The following is a 16,260-nucleotide window of genomic DNA, read 5'->3' as shown; positions in this document are numbered from 1 at the left end:
GGGAAACCACAGTTAGGACAATAATCATTACAAGGTGCTATTTCGATAATGAAAACAACTGTGGAATGTACAATGAAGACCGAAAAAAAAAAAAAAAAAAAAAAACTTACATTCATCAACAACAACAACAAATGATAATTAGTACATGTAAATATTCATTGAAAAGTGTTTCTTTCAAAACAAGAAAGAAGAACCCGAAAAATGTTTGCAGATTTGAATACGCATAAACCTTGATTATTCAATGCTATTGCAGAGCAATGCAATCAAACAGAAAGAAAACAAACAAGATATAAAGCGGACTTTGGATTTTAAAGTAACGTTAGAACAGATTTTAAATTGTATTGAGGTCACATCAACGGAAATCTTTATATAAAAAAAAACAAAAAACAAGCAAACAAACGAAAACTGATTGATTAGATCTAAATAAGCACTTATGGCTGAAAATACATGTCCATTTTAAGCAAGTAACAAATATGGAACATACTTTAGTAGGATAATTAAAAAGACCCTCTATGCTTACGTTATCTTCCTAGTATTACTTTGAAACGAGTTGAGCAGTATAGAGTCGACACATCCTGAGACGTATGAATAAAAATATATATTTATATATACTGAAAAGTATAAGAAATCGATTCAATTATTTTACAATACTAAATAGTATAGGGAAAAAAAACATGTATCTCTACCGGACACAAATGTGAAACAAAATGTGAAAATCAAGAAAAAATGTTGATTATAAAAATGAGATGTTGCAGGGTGGCCAATGAGACAGTCACCCTATGGTATTCAATGATTTGCACATCCCATATAAAAAAACACGTGTAAAAGCCCAATACAAATGATGAGAAACATTTAATAAAAGGCGAAAGTCGACGTAATCTATATAGTTAATACGTAAAAAAAATAAAAAAAAAAGAAAAACGACAAAAAAGGATAGGCACACTCAGTTCGCTTAAACAATAATACCAAAAAAAAAAAAGAAATAAATAAATGAAAAATAGGACTTACCGACATTATATGAAAGAGTGATAAAGCGAACCAAGGTTCTATAGGAAATCAAAAGAATGTAATCCAGGGACAAAGACCAGACATGGAAAAGAGACAAACACATTAAAGAACAATAGCACATACCAAGTAAATGGGGAAATCGGACTGTACTATAACTTGGAACAATAACCAGGTGCACCGGTAGGGTAACATGGTAAGCGTCCTCTGCTTTTCTAGAAGCTCCTTCCGAGTTACTCTTAAAAGGTCAAGTCCGGGGTAGACGATAGAGGAAAGGAACACTAAGAAACATTGAACAAATCAGTTTTCATGGTGCAGATGGATACACCGTAAAAATCCACGAGTTCACAATGACGACTATAAAACTTCTGTAGTGATGACTTCAATCTTGTAGCAACATAACCATGTTCCAGAATCCTATTGATTAGAGTCCTAGTCCGATACAAAAAGTCAGCGTAGTTTCGGCAAGCTCTGGCATAACGTATGAGTTGTGATATGAAAACTCCATACGCAGGTGCTGAAGGGATGTTGCTACAGACAAAAGGAAAGTTGCCAATTCTGAATTAAAAGGCATCACGTTTGTCGTAAAGTTTGGTCAATAGTTTTACTTCACTTTTGATCTATAAGTGTAGGTCAAGATATGAGGCTGAGTGTCTGTAGTATCCTTTATTGTAAGTTTTTTTGTGGGTAGATGCGATGCATCAAATCTCCAAAACTAGGATTCTGTAACGATATTACGTCATCTATAAAGCGGAAACTGAGATATAAGGATCTTGCGAAACGATGTTCTTTCTTGTACGATGTGAAATAAATGTCTAAGTAAAACAAGTCTTCGCGCAAATACAATGCATTGTTTAAACTGGAATAAAACAAAATAACTTGAGCAATCGAACCGAAAATGATAATATGAATATACCTTAACTACAGTATCAAATGTTTGAGTTTTACTGAACAAACGAAGGAAAAATAATGAATAACAAATATTAAATAGACATTGTACGCCAGGGTTCTTAAATAAAGTTTTGGCAATGGAAAATAACTAATACCTCGGATGAATACCCCGTCTTCAAAACACAATAGAAACTCCCCGCATATATATATACGTCTAAATATGTTCAACATCACCAGAATGGTAAACATATTTAGACGTTTTTTTTTTTATTTATTGGTATGTTTCACATCGTTTTTAACGATCCATCACCCCGTAAGAGTGATTGTTGACTATTATGTAGACGAATAATTACATATATGAATCGAGGAGACATTGTACAGACCGAAGAAAAAAATGGACCGAGCATAGAGTGGAAAAATAATCAAAGGAACCACCATGTTTATAGCGGTAATCAAAAGAATGTAATCCAGGGATATACACCAGACATGGAAAACAGACATTCACAGCAAAGAACATGAAGTAACTAAAATCATACATACAAATTAACAAAAGCAAATGAGCAACTCGGTAGTGTTAGCGTCCTCTGTTTTCTACAAAAACCCGCTGAGTTGTTCATTAAAGTCAAGTCCGGAGTAGACAAAAGAATATAAGAAAACTATGACACGTTAAAAAATCAGTTTTCTTGGCGCAAATGGATACACAATAACGATCCACGAGTTCATAATGACAACCATTAAACTTCTGTAGCAACATAAAACTGTTCCAACATTCTGTTTGTAAGAATTCTATCGCGATACAAAACGTTTCGTACTTTCAGCAAGCTCTGGCCTAGCGTATGAATTGTGATATGAACACTCCATACGCAGGTCCTGAAGGGAAGTTGCCACAGATGTGAAGGAAAGTTGACAATTTTGAATGAAAAGTCATTACATTTGTCGTAAAGCTCGGTAAATAGTTTTCCTTTACCATCGATTTCTAAGTGTAAGTGAAGATATGAGGCTGACTTTATAGTTTCTGTAGTATCCTTTATCTAAATTTGTTTGGGGTCGATGCGATGAATCAAATCCACGAAATTAGGGTTGCTTAAAGATAACAAGTCATCTATACAGCGGATTAAATGATCAAGCTAAACGATATTATTTCTTTCGGATCAGATCAGCTATAAAGTTATAGTAGTGAAGGAATAGGCCAGCAAATAGAGAAGCACAATTTATACCCATTGGAAAGGCGACCGGTTGTTGAGAAACGCGTCCACCACACTTTATAGATATTTTGTAGAAATCAGCTATTATGAACGACGTTATTTGTGGAAACAACCGGAATCCGTGATTTGCTGTACTTAAAACATTTAAAGGACGATCAACTCGATTTATCATAAAATGTATGTAGTAAGTTATTGAAGTTCAACCATTGATACATCTTTCACATACACGAATCCTTACATGTTCAATGTACAAATCTCACAATTTTACAAGAATTGTAAAACTAACAAGTATCCCTGCGAACCACGTTTATGAGTAAATTGCGAGTGCTTTACAATTAGTTACGAGTATTAACTATCATTTTACGATTGCATACGATATTTCAAACATGATAAAATGATAATGTGAATAGCTACGATTTGGCCCAAGATTTAACAGATAATTAATGATTTTTTGTTGATAACTAACGAATACTGGCGGCTTAGTTACGGGTGATTTACGAACGGTTATGATTTTCGAATGCAGTTTCATTTTGTCATATAAATTTAAGATATACGGCCTCGTTTTTTTTTTTATAACTTCTTATTGTGACATCACGAACGTCGTTTGTTAAGTAAATGTCAAATGACTTTAAATGAATATCCTAATTTCAAATGTTAGAAAAAAAATTCACACATGGCTCGAAATAGGATTAATCTTAAGTGAGCAAAAATACTATGAATTATACTACCATAGTGATATCCAAATATATCCAAATGAGATCTGTGAATCATGTCGTGGGTGAGGATTTTTGTATTACTTTGCTTAAAAGTTGGTCAAACAACACCTATATTTTGCGGATCAAAACACCTTAATGAAGTTAATCCAGCAGTTTTCCATTTTCTAGAAGAATGTGTCGTCATTTAGATGAACAAAGGAAGTCATATTATCTTTGTAGGCACGTTTAGCAATAATATTCACTCCTGAGTTAAATGATTTTTGTTTAACATAAACAACTTTCAGAATTTTTGAAAAACCTGTGCAAATGTTCTGATAATATTCTAATTCATCGCCTTTATCAATTCCCAATTATCAAATCCGAAATCTTTCCAGTTTGTTGTTAGTTATGCATTTCGCCATGTTTGTTATTTCATCTTTGTATCTTGACTTTCAAATTAATCCCGTTTTGATTAAGGAATAATTCTTCATCAATGCAAATAATTAAATTGATTGAAAACAGATAATATTTCCTTGGTCAAAGTGCAAATAACACATTATAGATTCTCCACGTCTTTTCAATTCAATTCAATTGTTTCAGTTCAACTTATATCTGAAAACGTTTGGTCTGCACATTGTATTTGTTAATGTTTCATAATGCCATTAACCTTGATTGAATGTTCATTTATTCATTTTTGTTTCTATGTGTAATATAAGTCCTCGGGCTTCATTTAAGTACTAATCACTTTGATACTCCCGGACTTTCATCAATATGAATTTTTTTTACCAAACCAAAACAGTACATTACATGTACAATAACTCTCTCACTAAACGCTTTAGATTAGAGCCTCACAGATTTTTAAGTATTCAGTTTATCGCCATAGATGTAGGTAAACGATTGGTAAGCATAAAATGTCTATATTAACAGTCAAAAGCAGGACAAATGATTTAAAAGTCAAGAGACAAATAATGAGAAAAAAATATAGGAAGTAATATACTGCAACGTGCAGACATCAATTTAAATTGAATGAGGATTTTCTGCCCCGTTTACTATAATATTGGAGCACAATAGGAGCGTTTTAAAGGAGTAGTTCATGTTCAGGGAGACTTTGACACATAACTTTAATTTGTTCCTGTAGGGGAAAAGCCACACTTCAACTGTCGTTAAATTATTGGGTCGGCTGTAAAAGTTGTACATAATATTCACGAGATTACGTAAGCCTGATTTTTAGATGTTTAGTGTAGCCAATTACATTCGTGTACCATCAGAAAGATGAAAACTCCTGGCAAAAGTGCAGACTGAATTTTATCATTAGAAAATGGCAAATCGATTGTATCAACCGTTTTTCTACATATTCACAATAACCTATGGCGATACTCCTTCAATTTCAGTATTTGTTTGGGACAATTGATACAATAAGTACATCGAAGAACATACAGACATATAAAATCATGTTTCATTGTGATCAAATTTTTTATATAAAAGTATTATGTAACTGTTGTGTCGGTTTTAAAGACTGTTCCATACCTCTGTATAATTGACCAAATCTGAGGTTTGCCCCCACTTTTTATACGGTCTAGGTTGTTTTATGTTGTTTGGCTTTGCCTGTTTTATTTTTTGTTATTGATAATTTGTTTGTTATTTCTGTGGTTTTTGGTTTGTTAATTCAAGGTTTAATTTTTGTTCTGTTATGGTTTTATTGGGTTTGTTTAATTTAAGATATTTTGTGTATATTATTCTCAATTTTTAGTCTGAAAACACAAGATGCAGTCAATGCGTAAAAAAGAGAACAACTCCATGGGGAGGGATAAATGTCGGCTCAAAGCCACCTATTCTTCTTTAGTGAATGAGGAGCAAACTTTCGAACCATGGGTCATATTGCAGCTGGCCCAAATCAACAATATACACGGGTAGAGCAAACGGTTGCCCCTATCGACTCCAGCAACATAAAAGTAAACTGACAGTGAAAACGAAGCAACGTGTACAGTGGCCCTGAAATTCTTGGGGCAGGCTCAATAAATGCGGCGGGATTAAAGTACTTTAGCATGATCACAATCCTCCCCATTTCACGCATTCATGACTTTAACGTGATATTTTACAATAATATTTAGCCAAAAATAAGTATCAACCAAAATAAGCCTAACTGAGGGGAAGAACCAATAGTAAAATCACGGGAAAAATGAAGTTAGTAATCGTGGTTTCCCCGATTCCTGCTTAGAAAAAAAAATGTTTGACTTTATTCATAAAAGCTGCATTATTCCGATGACTGCAAAACATCTAGAAATGTCGTCTTTATATCTGCAAATAAAAAAAAGACTTGAGATATGAAATCCATTTAATAATTGGTTCAAACATATACAGGTATTGTAATTGGTAAAACATCATGTATTTAAAAATTGCTTGTATTATCAGTTTTTTTATTTAAACAGAGAAGGTGGAAAATAATCAAAATTACAATACCAACTTCTTAACACTTATTTCTTCTACGCGATGTACTCATATCGTAATATATTTGAGAAAACTTGAGGAATATTTAGAGCTTTTTCTTTTGGTATGATACATATTAACTCGATACAAATATACGATCAAAATTTCATTTCAACGTTTATTATATCTTAAAAGACTCATGTCATACAATCATGTATATTTCGAAGTGTGAAGTCACCTTTCTGGAAATATTTTGAAGTTTCTTTGATTAAGTCGCTAAATCTCTCTCTAGGGTGAAGTTACGTATTATCATTTTATTAATTCAATTCAGCAGAAATAACTGTCATCAGTGTGTGAAATCCTTCATATAACTTGCATGCATAACTTCAATGTTTGCAACTGATATATGGCTGAAACTTTTAATTCAACTTTGAGGTAATTGTTCATTCACAAGTACATCACTTCTACAGATCATACATTTAAATAACTTTTCAGCACTTGTGAGATAAAGGGTAAGAACAAAATTGCTGAACTGATGAATTCTAGGCAAACGGATATATGTTTAACATATGGCAATATCTAAGAAAAAACTTCAATTGCCCTAATTTTGTACAGTCATTTCTGATAAAAATCGTGGGCTGAACCATATGTATTGCGCGCTTAACCTCCCAGCTAAGTTGTTTCCTTGTAAATTGCAATGCAAAATGGCAAATTTGGTAAATTCAGCAATGGAATCCGCACGGAAGATATATTGATGGTATTGCTAATATGAATACATATATCTCTTTGTCAGTGAAGAATATTTTACAATAAGATTTTGATATCAGAGAAATATAACTTTTTTTCAGGAAATGTGTGAGTTGTACTTTATTTCTATAAACTTGTTTAAATGCCTGACCCTCAAGCAAACAATAGCTAGACAAAAAGAATAGTTGCTTCTATTTATGGTATATTTTAACAACACCATATTCAGGGTATATCACTGCAAATAAAAGAGATATCTAAATCGTCTCTTGTGTCATATATTTTAGAACTGAAATGTTAACTGTCGTAAAATTTGAAGTTAAGGTCTAAACAAACGACGCAGAGAAATTGACTGTTCTACTTTCCTATAATGCATGGGACAAACACATTAATAAAACATCAAGTACAAGAAACAAACTGCCTAAAATGAAGTTGAGTTTAAATCGTATCAAACAATATGGCATAAATCTTAAACTTTCGTATACTTTATTCAGCCAATAACAATTTTTTAAGCTGAAATCAAGATATACAGCTTTGTCAAATAAGGGCTGGGGTCACTTTGTCTAAAAATGCTTCTAACATATATTTTGCGATGGAATATTTAACAATAATGCGCAACGTAAACAATGAAACTATGGCATCAAACAGAAATTTGACGTTGTTCAGGTTGTAAGATATCGATTTCGTAAACCGGTAGAAAGATTCTAAAGAAAAGAAATATTAAGACGATTTACTGGAAGAAGTAACGCAAAGTTTACATATACCGGACAACGACAATGAACAAACAAAAAAATTCAAAGGAAATATTGCGATGTTATGTAATATTAAGATCGTATTGTCTTGGTCTTAAAATACTACGAATGATAAAATATAATTATCTTAATATTTAAAAACAATAAGTCTCTTCTTAAATGTAAAAATGTCCATGAGATATTAATCAAGAGTCTGGCGTAAATAAAATAATGAATGTAATCAAGGGACAAAGACCAGACATGGAAAACAGACAGACACAACGAAAACATTATATAACGAAAATAATACATACAAAGTAACAAAAGTAAATGGGCAACTTCATACATGAAAACTGGAAGCATGCACCAGGCGCACCGGTATGGTAAGCGTCCTCTGCTTTTTAGTAACACCCACCGCTCATAAAAAGTCAAGTCTACAGTAGACAAAAGAGGAGGAAAACTGTAACAACTTGAATAAATCATTGTTGGTGGTGTAGATGGATATACTTATTAAATGTCAACATATTTACAAAACGATGATCATGATGTCATCCAGGTCTAAAGTTATATTTTAAGATATGAAATTCAAATAAAAAAGTGCAAATTAGATAAAGCCCATGTGGTTGATATATCCGCAAAAAGTTTAAAAGGTAAAAGGTCAAACTTAAACCGAATGGTTATACAGAAAGTTACCATGTAATAACATCCAGGTCCTAAATTTTACGCCATACAAAGTTTTAAACGTAAATTAGATAGTGATAGGGTTTCATGTGCTTCTTTACAATCTTACAATCTAATATAGAGCAAGTTTTTTTAATATTACATCAAATCAAATAAATATCTCCCGAAACAAAACAAGTTGATATCGACAAAGGATAAGTTAAAGAAAAGGCTTATGAAATTGCGAACTTTTAACTGTAAGCTCTTAGATTAAATAGAAATTTGTCTCCAACATTGTCTTAAATTGTTGCCAAGAATAAAATAAATATTCAGAAATATATGTTGCAATAATAGCCGCATGTTGTTAGTACAAAAATAAAGAACGAATATGATAATTGTTTTGTAAGGCTTACCTTAGCATTGTTAAGATGGTAAACATTTATATTTCTCTATCATCTTCATTGTGATATTGATCGAGTAACAACACTTGACACATGCAAAACAAAAATGTAGTATACGATAGTTTTTGCTGGACTGCTTCGAGGCTTGCACATTAAATCTTTCTCAATTGATGAATTACTAAATTAAACTTCTTGTCCACACATTCAACATTGCGCTTTCTGGCTTCAACTCCGTAAGGAATTTCATGAATGCGTATTCATTTAGGCCCATCACGATGTAGAAGGAATTACTAAACCCGCTTTGAACAGAATAACACTTTTTTTTTTCATTTTTGTGGATTTTGTTTTAATCTACACTTTTACTATTAACAGCGCTGTCGTTATTTTTGGTCGCGTGTCTTCTTGTCATATTTGATTTCCCTGATAAATGACAAATCTGCAATAAAGATAAAATTATGACATATTCGAAATCGAATAAGAGCAAAGCACTCCATAACATAGACTAATTTCGTACATACTATATACAGTTGGCACATTTCTTACCACTCTTCGATTCTGTGAGAGTTTGCTCTCATTGAAAAGTTCTAAACAGTCAGAAACTGTTCTAAATCGCGACACATCTTGCCAGAATCTGTCGGGGGTTTAAATAAACTATGTCGTAATCTGTCATGGGTCTTGAAACTCTCTAATTAGAAACTGTTATGTTTGACATCAATCTGTCAATCTGTATAACATCACCTAGCCAGTAATATTCAACTTCTAAATTGCGTTGATTAGAATAGTTTCTGACATATTTTCAAAGGGTATGGTGAGAAGGAAGCTTTGTTATATTTTTACTTATTCTAGTTAGCTGATACCCTATTTTTCAATTAATGTACAACATCCAGTACCAACAGACAATATTGGTACGACCCTTGCCACATCTACCGTACCAAGCGCTACGTCACTTGAAAGTGTTCGCACTCATATATTTGTAAAAACATGTCAAATTAAAATGATTCTGACTGAAATATATTTGTCACAGTCATCCAAATGATAGTAATATTTAAACCAAATACACTGTATACAACAATTTAAGATCCTTATTGAAATCATAAGTGCTCGCACTCAAAGATTCTGTAAAAACATGTCAATTATTATAATTGTTATTGCAGTATATAAGTGTCAGTCACCTATATAAAAGGTACAATAAAACATTGACATTTTATCCAATGAGCTTCGACTTATGGAAATTACAAATGCTTTGCATGAAAATGTCGAATGTATAGTAATTTGGACTGAAGTATATGTGTCACACGCAACCAAATGAAAATAAGATTGATATTTCATACAATAATTGTATACTCTTATTAAAATTTGAAGTGTTTAGCCTCATATATTTTATATATGTAAGAGCTTTATCGGGAATAAGTGTTCATACTCGTACAATTTGCAGGAAAAAAGTGTAATTTGTAAAGAATTATGACTGAAATGTATGTGTCGCAGTCATGAGCACTCACATGATAGTGAAATAAAAAAAATGAACCATTATATTCAATTATTTTAGACGTAATGGAAATTATAAGTGCTTGCGCTCATGCATTTTACAAGAAAATGCCATTCTTATAGAGTTTTGACTGAAATATATGTGTTGTAGTCACCCACATGTTAGTTAAACTTAAAACAAAGTAACATTTTATTAAATAATTGTAGACCCTTATGAAAATTAAAAGTGCTCGTACACATACATTTTGCAAACATATGTATTTTTAGAATTTTGACTGTCACAAATATGTACCAATTACCAGCATGATACTTACATTGAACACTTTTACAATGAGATAAGACCCTTTTGAAAATTGAAAAGTGCTCGCACCCATACATTTTGCAAGAAAATGTCATATCTAAAGTATTTTGACTAGAATATATATGTCATAGTCACCCACATGATAGCTATATCAAACCATCAGACAACAAGTCGAATTAATTCAATATTAATTTTAATGATTCATTGCATTTAAGTATTAAAATAGTCCAAATTACATCAGACAGAAAAATTCAACTATTTAGTACTGTGTCCATTATTTTTTAACCAGACTTCCTGTTCTAATATAGACTGAACTAGTATCAATAACTGTCCAGTGGTATGACAGTTTGGAACAGCTTTTCGTTTTCCTTTGTCGTGACCCAGGACAGTTTCTGTCAGGATCGGTCAGACTCTGTAAGGAATTTTTTTCTATTTTGCTGTCATGGACCTTTTTTTTTTGTCTGACAGATTGTGGCAGATTTCCAGAGTAGGTAGAAGGGATCGCTACTGTATATTTGTCAATCATGATTTACCGTTAACAGCCGAATAACTTATAATTATTAATAATATGTTTATATATGACTCTAAACTTATCAGCGAAACAATTTCTCTGGTTAATGGGTGATATTGACTGATCTGTGATAGATCAACAACTAGTGCCAGATTTCGTTTGCAGAATGTCGGTAACTCTTTTTGTTATTTTAAATTTCTTTGAGACGAATGAAAAGAAGGAATTATAAATTCTAAAAACTCATTCTTCAATTTCAAATAGAATAAATTATACTACAAAAGTGTTTATCCAATTCCAAGCCGGCCTTTCAAATACATTGGGATGAATAAATTTCTGTTTGAGTTTCCCACCATTTAATATTTTCTTAGTTTTCAATGCATTTCATATATGCCGCCGCTTTTTTACAGAAACTGTTTGACAGTTGAACAAATGATCTGAAACTATTAACTTATTAATAAATGATCTTAAACTTGGTACTTTCTATGACGATTGTGTATGAGTGCATTAACAACTGTAATAAAACTGTTTAATTAGCAATAACTTATCTTTAATAAGTTCCAAATTTCCTGTTCCTCAACCAACCAATCTAAAAATAAAAGTTATTCACAGTGTAAATACGTTTTTTTGTTTCTTGTTATTAAATTTACATTGCAGACAATCCAAAATATTTCACTCCACATCGGTATTGATTAAGTACATTAACTACATCGATAGATAACCGATCATTTATATATTTTTTCCTTTAAAAGGCACCTAATTGAATAGTGTTGAATAGATTTGCTTCATATGTTTTCAATATGAAACATGTAAAACAAAATATTTGGAAGTCTATACTTCAGCATTCACATTTACATTTCTAAATTAACTATCAAATATACTGCATTCTTTAATAATAATTATAAAACAAAACACATGACGAAAATTTAATAGTTATTTTAAATACTTCTATTTTCTTAACAATATGCAATATGTTCATTTTCTTTTGAAACATACTGGTTACAATCGATATTGTTTACAGTTTACAGTACTGGCTCATTAAAAATACTTCAAATGACTGATTCTTTGCTCTCTTTGCATGATTTTAATTATTAACAGCTCTACAATTTTCAAAAAGATCGATAACCAGGTATTGCAACAGTTTTGTTCTAAATATTTTTAATTCTTTAATAACCAAAATATGATCAGGAATGCCGAAGAACGCCTAGATGTAACGAATGTGCGGAAATTTTTCTGTGCACTAGTTAAATCTTTATTCGTTGTTGGCACGAATGATCATATTCTGGTAATTAACGATAACCAATTATTGTCATATTAATCGTTGCTATTTTCAACATGAATTTAAAATTGTGTGAGCGGCGGATTGATATTTGTGACATGTTGACGTGAGAAAGTGCGAGTGTAAAATTAACGAATTAATTACACAGTGTGAATTTTAGATTTTGTTTTTCACTGGAAACATTCTGCAAATCACTGCAACCTATATAATAAAACAGATAACTTCAACATCCAGTCGTGTAATAAAATATGTTAATCAAATAGTATACTTACTACATCAGTGTGGAAGTTATGATGGTAAGTGTAGGTCTTGTAATATTTTCCTGTTATCCGCTTAATTGAATATGGTCCTTTTAAAATTGAACCTCTGTTAGTTAGGTGTATTGGATTTTTCCGTGACCAATCATACTGTTGCCACGCCTACATAACCTCTACCAAGTAACGACCGATTAAAGTTCATTTCTTTGATCTAAAAGTAAAAAAAAAAATGAAATGAGAATTTTGTCGTTAAATGGTCCTGTATATTGTTTCAAACACAGGACCTAACTATACTACACATTTAAATATGTTTGTAATGTGTATTATCAGCCATGCATTTAATACAAATCACACTGATATAATAAAGTTTCCCGTAAAAAGTTAATAATTGTTTCCTCAGGCAAAGCTTACAAAGTGCTACTTTACGTCTGCGTTTTATTTTCTGTTTGCATGGAATTCCATTGTTCATCTATTGATTATTCAACAGTTAATCTAAATAACGTGTTGTTTGAAATGTTAATAATACAGACTAAATTGCAATACTGTGAACATGATTTTGTTTATACATGTTTTTTGTCGATTTATAGCTAGACTTTATATCACAATAGTTGTGTAAAACGTTCATGATGGTAAATATACTTACAGATTATATTTGATAAATAAATTACTATTCTTTTCAATAAAAAAGTGTTTTTCATTGGAAATAACCACTAATCATCTCTTGATAACTAATTATTACATACAAGGTAAGCAATTTAAATTGAACATATAGCAAAATATTGGTTGTTTTTAAACCATGACTCAAAGCCAAGGTGCAGTGCAGTCTAAAACTTTTCAAAAACAATATGAAAACTTACAATATTGAAGGCAGTATTCTTAAAGTTGAACTTTGTTGTGTTACTTAATTCGTTTTAAGAAGAATTACATTACATACTGTAGTTGTCATTTACATTATTGATAGTAAATATATATGTAAAAAGTTAGAGTTTGTGACACTCATTTGAAATAATATAACCAGAACATTACTAAAACATATTTTATACCAAATAGACATAAATGTGTTCTTTTGAGTACGTTTTAAATGAAACGATGAAATTTGTACCAACCACGTTACAATCGCGATATATGTTGCGTGCATTAGATATATTTCAGACTGTTAGATTAAATAATACAGAAACAAGTTTAAGACACGCTAGAGAGATAATGTATAAGCAGACGCTAAACGACCGTTTAGAACACACCCACCATCAGATATTCTCAGAAATAATGATAAAGAGACACGTTATAAAAACGTTTTATAGCCAATGTTTATTATCAGAGGTAGACGTAGAACATAATAGCAGTGATAAGACCTACACTGCTACCACTCTCTTCAAAGAAGAGATTGTGGAAAACCATAAATATGTGCTATCCTCGTTTGGCCTCTCTACCAAGGACGATGATTGTGATTTACCGTCTATGTACTGGATTCCTAAACTTCACAAGAATCCATACACACAACGTTTCATAGCTGGATCTGCAAAATGTACCACCAAACCTCTTTCAAAACTTTTAACTTCTATACTCACAACTGTCAAAGAGGGTCGACAGTCCTACCACAACACTTGTTACTCCCGTTGTGGTATTAATTCAATGTGGATCCTTCAAAATTCAAAAGATCTTTTGGAGACAATCAGTTCAAGACTATTATCTGAATAAAATAACATTAAAACCTATGATTTTTCAACACTGTATACTTCTATTCCCCATACTCAGTTAAAATCCCGACTTTAAAACATTATATATCCTTGTTTTTCAAAAAAAGATGGTACACCTAGATACAAATATATAGTTCTTGGTAGAGATTCCTCATACTTTGTAAGAAATAATTCAAAATCGTCTTCCAAATATACAGAGGAAGATGTTTACAATCTTGTAGCAACATAACAATGTTCAAGAAGACTATTTTTTAAAGTTATAGTGCGATACAAAACGTCTGCGTAGTTTCGACAAGCTCTGGCATAACGTATGAGTTGTGATATGAACACTCCATACGCAGGAGCTGAAAGGATGTTGCCACAGATGCAAGGAAAGTTGACAATTCTGAATGAAAAGTCATCACGTTTGTCGTAAAGTTTGGTCAATAGTTTTCCTTTACCATCAATTTCTAAGTGTAGGTCAAGATATGAGGCTTTAGAATGTAGAATTAGAATCAATACACAAACAACGAAAAATAATTTATTTCACTATAAATTGTTTGTAAACTGTTCCTCTTCTGTCTGGCGGAGGCAGCCCTCCTAAACTTGCTTTTATAGGGAAATACAGTTTACGTTAAATAAATATTTTTTGTGCAGATAGTGCATAAACATAGAGAAATTTTTCTGGAACTTTGCTAATCCAAACATTGAGAAACCTCAACACGAAGTGAAGTAAAAATATATTTTGCTGTAATATAAGCATTTCCTTACTTTTGCCTTTATGGGAAAATCCATTAAAACATACAGAAATAAAACCCTTAAACTAAATGCCCATAGACTTTGAGTGAAAAGAAACACATGTATTTTTGTTTTTGATTTGTGCATATATGATTTTTAACTTCATTGATACGATTTTGTGGGGAGGGAGGTAAATATAGAAAGTGCAGAGTGATTTTTATTTCTGATTTTATCATTTAATTACATTATTCCAGCCCAACGACTAAGATGTATTTCAAACTATAATTTTGATGTTTGCCATGTTATCATGTCACTGATATCTTTATATTTGTATTTTTTTTCTGGACAATGAAATAAACCAGTTATTCTTAATGTATGAAACACAGCCCATCAGCCAATATTGTGGTTATTAGCAAAACAGAAATAACTCTATAACAAAGCCAGAGTTCAAGTTGTCTCCTTTTCCTTTTTTTCAACATTCGAATACAGAATTGGAAATTATCATAGAAACATCCTAATGGTGTTTTTTTTTTACAAATGAAGTATTTTAAAGTTCTAACAAATCATTAAGCATCTTTCGAGGAAGGATTGTGAGGGGGGTTATGGAAGGACCAATAACTCATTTCAACATTAATTTCATTATTCGCCAATGAAGTTGGATATGGTCGCACTCGACTTGAGAGGGGTCAGAGATCATATTTCAACATTCATTTCCTTTTTCGCCATTTTAGGTCGCACAGATTTGGAAATGATCGCAATCGATTCGGGAGGGGCAGACTCTAATTTTAACATTAATTTCTTTTTTCAACATTCATTTCCTTTTTTTCTTTTTTGCCCTTCTTGGTCGACATAGTTGGAAATGGTCGCAATCGACTTCTGAGGAGTAGGAGATATCATGTTAACATTCATTTCCTTTTTTCGCCATATTATGTGGGACAGAGTTGAAATGATCGCAATGGACTCGAGAGGGGTCAAATATATTATTCATTTCTTTTTTCAACATTCATTTTCTTATTCGCCTAATACGGTCGGATAGAGTTGGGAATGACACGTGAGGGGTAAAAGATCTTATTTCAACATTCATTTCCTTTTACAACATTCATTTTTGCATTCAACAGTTTAGTCGTACATAATTGAAAATTGTCTAAGATCTCGTTTTAACTTTCATTTCATTTTTCAACATTTAATGTCATTTCCCTTTGCATGTATGTAGTCATTGGTTTAGCTAACCATGCACCACCCTTCTTTGTTAAATGG

General features: G+C 31.8%; 1 long non-coding RNA gene across 2 annotated transcripts; it reads right to left on the bottom strand.

Moving 5' to 3' along the window:
- Window positions 1-205: 205 nt before the first annotated feature.
- Window positions 206-13,226, bottom strand: LOC148604009 (uncharacterized). 2 transcript variants are annotated; one of them, XR_015916313.1, is made up of 4 exons: window positions 12,605-13,226; window positions 8,772-11,642; window positions 8,013-8,132; window positions 206-6,094 (listed from the first exon to the last, which is right to left on the bottom strand). It is a non-coding gene; the product is annotated as an uncharacterized LOC148604009 (long non-coding RNA). The 2 variants fall into 2 exon arrangements; XR_015916314.1 differs by having other exon boundaries at window positions 6,075-8,132.
- Between the last annotated feature and the right edge of the window lie 3,034 nt (window positions 13,227-16,260).

The sequence above is a fragment of the Perna viridis genome, chromosome 11, assembly GCF_037379345.1.
Source record: "Perna viridis isolate PV_CMFRI_1.1 ecotype Kerala chromosome 11, ASM3737934v1, whole genome shotgun sequence".
In the NCBI taxonomy this organism is placed as follows: domain Eukaryota; kingdom Metazoa; phylum Mollusca; class Bivalvia; order Mytilida; family Mytilidae; genus Perna; species Perna viridis.
This window is presented reverse-complemented; position numbering and strand designations above follow the sequence as displayed.